At 40.2% G+C, this 8,457-nt stretch overlaps 1 protein-coding gene across 1 annotated transcript in view; it reads right to left on the bottom strand.

Moving 5' to 3' along the window:
* The window catches only part of NTF3 (neurotrophin 3), a 53,513-nt gene that overhangs the window by 40,861 nt on the left and 4,195 nt on the right, over positions 1-8,457 (bottom strand). The window lies entirely within an intron of this gene.

The following is an 8,457-nucleotide window of genomic DNA, read 5'->3' as shown; positions in this document are numbered from 1 at the left end:
CAGGAAGATGATAGAAGCTGATGGATTGGAAAAGAGAAAAAACAAAGTGAAATCCATCAATGGAAATCTGACAGGTAACCAGGAAATAATTTTGGATGCTACTTTGTAGTCTGTAAGTTTCCATGCATTACTAAGAAATATAAATTAATCAGGAGAAAATTAAGAAAGCAGTTAGAATAAGCAAGTCTCTAGGTATATTTATGAATAAATTGTGAGCACACATTTAAGTATCTTAAATAGCAAGAAGCTGTCCATACCTTTCTCTTGACAATGATTTGTCACAGTTCCCTTTACAGGACCAAGAAGATTTCTGACTCCAGCCATCCCAAAAGACATGTTGTCCTGAGGGAACTGGAAAAAGGCTGTAGCTTGGTTCATGTGCCCCATCAAACAGTCTGAATACCTGAGAGGAGCCCCAGCATGTTTGCAGAGACATGGCAGAACAAGTGGCTGTCTTCTGCATGGCACAGCCTGTGCTCACACTGCAGGCACTGCAGCTAGCTGGCTCATAAAGTGCTGTCTCTCCTGCTCTACCTGAGCTTCTTTACACATGGAGATGTCTTAACACCAATCTACATGGTGTCTTTGGGCAGTTTGTTTCTAGAGAGTTTTGCAATGTCATCCAAGCAGAAAAAAGGATAGTTATCCTGGTGCAGTTTTGATAATTGATCAGAGGATCAGGAGACTCTCCTTGTGCAAGGTGTAGGCATGCCAATTTGAATAAAACTACTTTCTATATCTCCATGCAGGTTGCTGCCAGTCTATAGACGTACCTCAATTATCTTTGGGAGAGAAAAATAAGAAAAATAGCTGTTCTCCAAGAACAGATTCTTTATTAAAATATTTCTGTTGTTTTCAACAAGAACACCCTTTATTTTCACTTCTTCTTCAAAGAGTATTATCATAAAAAATGACAACTAGAAGTTAACTAATGAAAAATAAATTTGAAACCAAAACTCTACTCTACGAACATCTGTTGACAGCCATCCTACTGCCACTCAGGACTGCGTTGTTGCTAACAACTAACAACTTTTACATGGAAAAGCGCTCAATACTGTAGTAATGAGTGGCACTCAAGTTAGGTGGGGGATGGCATGAAGCTTTTAAGTGGAGTGATGGAAGTCTGGTCACTTGATGTATTTAAAATTAGACATGAAAAAGCTTTGAAGAATATGCTATCTAGCTAGCCTCGATCTGAGGATCACAGACTGTATTAGGAGATATTAGACTGTATTAGGAGATGGATTTTGTTGGTTTTAATGCTCCAGTTCTGAGGAATTCCACTTGACCACCCAAGTCCAGCAGCTTTCAGAGTCACCTGTGAGGGGACAGTATTGTGCCCTGAATTGCCCCAGGTCAGCAGGCTTCACTGACTTTGTCCTTGTAGCTGCAAATGCCAGTTTCCTGGTCTGTGAACTGCTCTAGTAGCCAACAGATGAGTCAACAAGGAGACAGGGTTTTAAGCAAGGTTTTTAAACTTTGGTGTCCATGGGGACGTAGTTGAGGTTTAGTAGAACAGGGGAATGGTTTGTTTCTGAGGAAATGGCAAATTCTAGTAAAGGAATGGATTTGTTACAATTTTTCCAATCAAGTATACCAGACATCTAATATAGGGATATTCTCTTCTTCTCTCTGATTTCTGTGATTCAACATACTTAAAAAAAACCCAACAACAACAAGACTCAAATTCTTAAGGTTTGGTTACAATCTCACTAATTTTAATGGGACTGCCTGGGTGCAACTGTGGTCAGAATTTGGCCTGCAATCAAGTGGATTTCCTCGCTTGTTCAGGTGGGGACTCCTGCTTCTGTGTAAATCAGAAATAAATGCACTGAGCTCAGCGGGGCTGCTGGTGTCAAACCTGTCATCAGTGGCTGAGTCATTAAAGGCACAATCTGAACTAGAGACACGGAGAAATATTAAGGTAAAAAAATGAACTCACCAAAAAACAACTAAACCAATCAGATTTGCTTAATGGTGGTTCAAAGGGGAGCAAACACTGAAAAATGACAACCTTTTCTTTCAGAGAAATGATGCAAATGAGAATAAACTATGAAAAAACAGCAAAATGAACAGGAAGATTTCCTAGTAGAGGAAGTATAGAAAAAAAGAGAAAAATCAGAATATTTCACTGAACTTTAAAAACATATCTCTTTCCCCCAAATGCAAACTCTTCCAAGGGCACCACTCCCTATTGTAGCAGATGTGAAAAGCAGCTTTAGCTTCCCAGGGCAAGATTTAACTCCATGAAGCTTTTGTTTGGTTTTGTTTTGTTTTGTTTTTTAAAAAGACCAAAACAAAAACATAACCTCCAAACTCATCTTATGCTATTATTTATATTGTTTTGCTTTTCTCAGATCATGTAATTGTTACTCTTTCAACACAAAAGCTAAACATTACTCTTGAGTGTTTCAAACTTTAACAGGCAGTTTGGATACAGAAAATGCAACCTCTCAGCAGAAAAATAAAGTCTTTGTTCAGATTTCTTCATGAATACCTTTTGTATTAATAAATTGATTCAACATTTTTTCTAAGTACAGATAGAGCCCATCCAGGAGGAAAGACATATTAAGGCAATACTTCCTAAAGAGGTTCTGATATGGTGAGATGTTTGCCATCTCTCTTAGAAAGAGTTTTACTCCATAAAATTCTCTGTTGCAAATCATGCCTGTTAACAGAAGCAGCCACACTATGCCAGCCACTTTACACCACCAGTGTACAGTCTCTGCAGGGCTGACTTTCAGGTGGCACCTATACTAATAAGTAAAGCAGGGCCAGGATGTGGTGTCAAGCACGGGTATGCAAAGCCTGCTTCATGTAGGCTGCTTTATGTGCAGGTGCCACACAGAACTGAGGGATGTGTTTGGCAAATGGTGGTACTCACTACACATGCCCAAGCAGAAAGGATCACTCTTTAACACAGACTTGTAAAGTATAAGTATTCGTATTCTGATTTACAAGACCGAGAATATTGAAAAGAGTTCTAGTTTGTAGGTCATTCAGATCCTTATACTATAGAAATAATTGTGCTGTTACTATAGATGTTAAAACTTCCATTCACTTCTGAAAAGAAGTGTCAACTCTGTTTTTAAAAATCTTTCTTTCTGAGCCTTAGGACCATCAGGTTCAAAAATCTGATAGCCCTCACTGGTATTAATACCAAGAAGCTTTTAACTACAAATGCTTTCAACTTTATATATGGCTGTATGGCTGAAGAAGCTGCTATGTGGTCCCTGTGAACAGGAGATATTTTAATGACATGCATTTTACATCAGTTGAAAATTTTTTTTCCTTTTTCTTTTTTTTTTTTTTTTTTAATAAGTTTATTTTGTCCAAAATCTTGAGGGATCTCACTTCTTTCAGTCTAAGTTAGCTGTTTTCCCTGTGTTACAGAAGAAATTGATGCTTAAGAGAGAACTGAAAGTTGAGGGCAAGAGGGTGGGGTCCGTGGTGGTCAGGAAGAACAGGATGGGAGGACCATAATGGAGCCCAGCCTGTGAACAGATACTGCTTGTGTGAGTGGCAGAGCTGAGGTGGAGAAGGAGTTACTTAGCTTGCCAATGTGATGACAAGACGCCTGACTCCCTGACAGGAAAGCAGGCACAAGTTTGTAGAAAAATTCCAAGAGGAGCAATGAGTTGGTCAATGCAACAAAGGGCGATTATATGCCACTCTTACATGGCCTAAGGGGAGAGCAAGGACAGTGCTAGGAAGGCCAGAAAGAGAAGGACAAAGAAATAGGATGCAGTGTTCTCACAGTGCAGTCACCTATTGACCCCTCTTCCATTCACACGTACACATGTGTGCATCATTCCTGCACATATGTGCATTCACAGTTTATACGTGTCTCCCATCTACTCTGAAAACAAACCTGGCCTGAAAACTGGATGTAATCCATAAAACAGAATGCTGGTACATGATGACTGTTGAGGTTGGGGTAGTATCTGGTGACCTACCACTTTTTTCAGTTGTGTCATTGAGCTGTCTGAAAACATTAAGGGGTAAAACTGTGGGAAAATAGAATAGTAGAGAAGGAACAGGCTGCAGATGGATATAAAGGATGGAAAGGATAGGAAAAAAAAATGTTGTATAAAGGGACAGAGAGTGGTTAGAAAAATGGGTAGAAAATAAGAGACTCAGAGGGGAAAAGTCTAAGATAATACATTGAGGGAAAATCAATTCAAAGATCCTATATTAAATGTCAGGGAGGAAGTTGGAAAGGCATAATATTGAAAATTAGCTAGCCATGATTTAAACAATAAATTAGTGGTGGATTTATTACATAGAAGGGTTGTTTTTTTTTTTAATAATAGAAGAGATAAAGAGAAGAGAGAACCAGAGAATGCAAAAAGTCAGTATAATTACAGAAGGCAGGCGAACACATGAAAGAGGTCTCCTGTTTTTAGAATGTCATCTTTATTCCTGGATGTTCTAGTTCCACAAAGATGTGGATGAAATTGAGAGAAGTCAGAAGACTGAAAAATGCATAATTAAAAATATAGAAGAAAAAGCTTAAATAAAACAAAACAAAACAAAATAAAACAACATTATATGCATTTTGTAAAACAAAGAATGAGATTAAACAAAGGACAGCTCATGTCAAGTATTTGAGGAATATATTTAGTAAACAAGGAAGGAAAGTTGCTAAAGCTATTGGGGCATCTAAGTGGGAGAACATGAAAATATCAATAAACATTAAATAAAACCTATCCTTTCAGGAAGATTTTTTTTTATGTTACAGAGTTATCTGCATCATCCATTTAGAAAGTCTGTCATGTAAAATAAGATAATGCAATTTGTTTGAGAAATGAGTGGAGGAAATACTTTTTTACTTTTCACAGGAGCCAATTAACAATGAACTTAATAAATCTTTTCTAACTTTTTGATGTATAAATCCAGGAAAGACCCCCAACACATAAAATTATATGTCTCTCTTAATGACTATGGTTTGTTACCTAATCCAGAGCATGGCAAAGTTTCTCTTTTTCTAAGATGGTGTCACTGGACCGTATTTTTGCTGCTACCTTGCAGTTTGGTTTTGTGAACACCACTTATGTGCTAGGAGTGGGTAGGAAAGATTGGGGAATGGTAGAGAGAGAAGACATACACAGACATGTTTCCACATTCTTTCAAAGCATTTCTTAAATATTTCTGCTGCAGCCTTTACATCTAAAGAACATTTTTTTTTACTCAGCTGACTATACATTATCTATTTTATTCCCCCAAGGCATTGTTTGTACCATTATAATTTAGTATTTCTGAAACCAAGCTCATCACAGATCTCAGCATCTAGTGGTACTACAAGTTTACCTCAAGTACAGTACACTGGGAAAGCTGGTTAAATGTCTCCATCAGATTTATGAGGTCTGTATTTGATAGCTAAAAGCCATAACATCTGATCTTGGTTTGAAGCAGAAACCAAATACTGTCCAAATCCCATCTCTCAAGGGGACAAAAGCTCCTTTCGTCTTGCGAGTGTGCTTGTCCACATCCTGGCTGAGGCAGAAGCCACAGGAGAGGATGCTATCTTAGAACTTGTCTAACCACAGAGCTATTCAGAAGCAGCTGTTGCATTTAAGTTTCACACTCACAACCTGGATTCACTTCTGAGTGTATATGAGCCTTTAAACATTCATTTAGAGTACAATGTACTTCCTTCTGTAACTCTTCAGTTAACTGACAGTTACCTCTGACAATACTGATTTAGACTTCTGGCAAATGGGTGAATTTTTGTAGTGCATAGCCTAGAAATGTATATTTCTGAGTTAACTAGATTAACACTTTCTCACATGCTAACTCAGCTAATGTAATGTCAAACATGCAAAATCTATAGCAGGAACAAACCCAAAATAAAGGAATTTATTGCTAGAAGGTGTGAAAGAGCAACTGAGAAGCATGTGTATTGCTATGGTTCCATTACGGACAACAGGCGCAGCTGAAATACAGAAAATGTTGGAGGAGTGCTGCAAATCTTACCCTGTAGGATGCAATCCTCCAAGAATGTTTTCATCACCTCTGGTACAGGTTTGTAATAGATAACACAAACATAGCTTGTTCTATGGAATCTTTCTATTTACATGGCTAAGCAGGCGGTGACTCCCTGTGAAGTACAAGCAGAGTGGCAATGAGTCATGCTGCTTTCCTGGCACCGCCTGATGAAAACGCGGAATTACCTGCTATCCTTTCCATGTGCATTGAAATGCAACCAACACGTTACTTCTCTGAGCTCCAGATGACTACCAATGAACTTTGTTTCAACACGTACAGAAATATAACCTTCTTCAACATACCGGTGTCCTCATTCACATATACCTTTATTGCACATTTCCACCAAGAGAAATTTCAAACACAAACTTAGAAGCCGCATTGGGAAAGACCCTTTTTGTATGTGTGTGAAGAGGCAGAGAAGAGAGAGCAGTAGAGAAAAGTAAGAGAGGGAAGATTATATGGTCTTGTTCTGATCTTTCCAAATGTGTGCTGCCCTGAAGGAAAGGGCCACCTTGCTCAGTTTGCTCATGCAGCAAGATGCTTGTACCATGTGAAGCAGAGAAGGAGAGTGAACTGAACAGGATGCTTGAGTGTGTTTTTCAATTCCTCAGGAAGTATAATCTTCCTTGAGGCTTTCAGCAGAGGAGTCCCTTTCCCCTATGGAGTTAAGGCTCATGATATTCAGTATATTCCCTCTAGCACTCATTTCACAACCTTGAAACTACTCTGTATCCACCCTTACCACTTCTCTCTTCACACGCACATCCCATCTGTCCCCTCAGAAAGTAACTTATCCCCACATCCCCCACCAACAGATGTACGAACAGGGATGTCTGTCTCCCGCACAGAAACAGCTGCCATCCACCTCTGTCATCCCTACTCACACGCTGCTTCTTCCGTTGCCTGCTCCTAGTTACCATGAGGCGACATAGACATGGCCCCACACCACCAAGCATCTGCAGGGACACTCAGATGTTCCAGCCCTTGCAGACACATTTCTTTGGCTGTGTCATGGCTACAGAGGAGTCCAGGAAGGCACAAATACCCTATATTTGCACTCGAACATAGCTCAGGTGCTCATGCTTTGATCCCTTTACTGCAACAATCTGGCACTAATTGTACCCATCAAACCCTTTCTCTTTTCCCAGCCAGCTGGCATATTGATGTCACCGCTTGCTTTTTATTTTCTCAGTGTTTAGGCGAGGAGGAAGCTGAGTGGTCGGAGGCCAGGGCATTACCCTGGGCCATGCTGGTGGCAGTGGGATGAGCAGGCTGCACTCTGTGGTTTCAGTCCAGCTGAATCCCAGTGGCCGGGACCTTTGGCTGCAGTCACGCGTCTCCCCCTCATGGACAACCGCTTCACTGTCCCCACCGCCTGCAACTTGCCATGGTGGGAAGCTCATTGCCACCAGAGGAGAAAGGGGTTTTCCACTGAATACAACCAGCTCCAAGCACTGCCAGGAAAAACTATCCAGCTGGAAAGCTTGAACTGGACTTCACAGTGGGAAATCAGTGCAACGCAGGACGATGTGTTCCCAATACAGCCCATGGCTGCACAAGCACTAACTGCCTATTAGCTAAGTATTTTACAGGCAACCTTTTTTTAAAAAACAAACAAACAAACAAAAAACCCACAACAACAAAAAAAGAAAAAAAAACCCCCAACAAATCAGGAGTTGATCTCTGGAATAAACCAGAAAGAGATCCATGAACCCATGAACTTTCATGTGACTGATGCCATGTAATATCTGGGCCCAGAGGCTTCAGCCTTCAAGTCTAGCAGTTCGGTGTGATCGGACTGTCTTCTCCCAGTGCAAGTCTGGCAGGGTAATCCGCAATCTTCTAATCAGCTATGGATGGAAATGTGCACTTTCCTACCCAGTGCAGGACAGTGCTTAAGAAGACACTGAAGCCCTAGGCAAGCTGGACAATTTGAAGATGTTTGGAGAACAGGTTCGAAGAACAGATGTTGTCAACATATGTGATTGTTTTGAAGGGAAAGGTGTTCTTAGTGTTTCTCTCTCACACCCAAGATATATCATGTTTTCAGCCTTCCACCAGCTGCACATTATTCCAGTACTACTTCAAGCCATGGAGAAAGCTATCATTTTCTTATTTTCTTTGACTGACATCTGTATTCCTTATGGGTACTTCAACCCAGTGGTCACTAATCCAACAGCCCTGCTAACTACCTAATAGCCCTCTAAACTGGTCCTAAAGAAACATCTCTGCAATTTTGTGCCAGTAGTAATACATTGAAATTTTAAGGCATGAAAATAAGGTCTATTGATACACCTCCAATGAAGCTAGTGTAAATATTTTAGTTAAGCATCCTAGGATTCTCATGATTGTGCACTAGTTCTTTAGAAAAAGTCTGTAGAATCTCTACAGGAGAGTCTGCCAGCTGTGCATATCATGCAGAAGGCAAGCACATCTAGTACACATTCAGTCCTATTGTTACCCACACAC

The sequence above is a fragment of the Antrostomus carolinensis genome, unplaced genomic scaffold (assembly GCF_000700745.2).
Source record: "Antrostomus carolinensis isolate BGI_N321 unplaced genomic scaffold, ASM70074v2 scaffold8045, whole genome shotgun sequence".
In the NCBI taxonomy this organism is placed as follows: Eukaryota; Metazoa; Chordata; class Aves; order Caprimulgiformes; family Caprimulgidae; genus Antrostomus; species Antrostomus carolinensis.
Note: the sequence above shows the minus strand (reverse complement) of the source record. Positions and strands in the feature narration are given on the sequence as shown.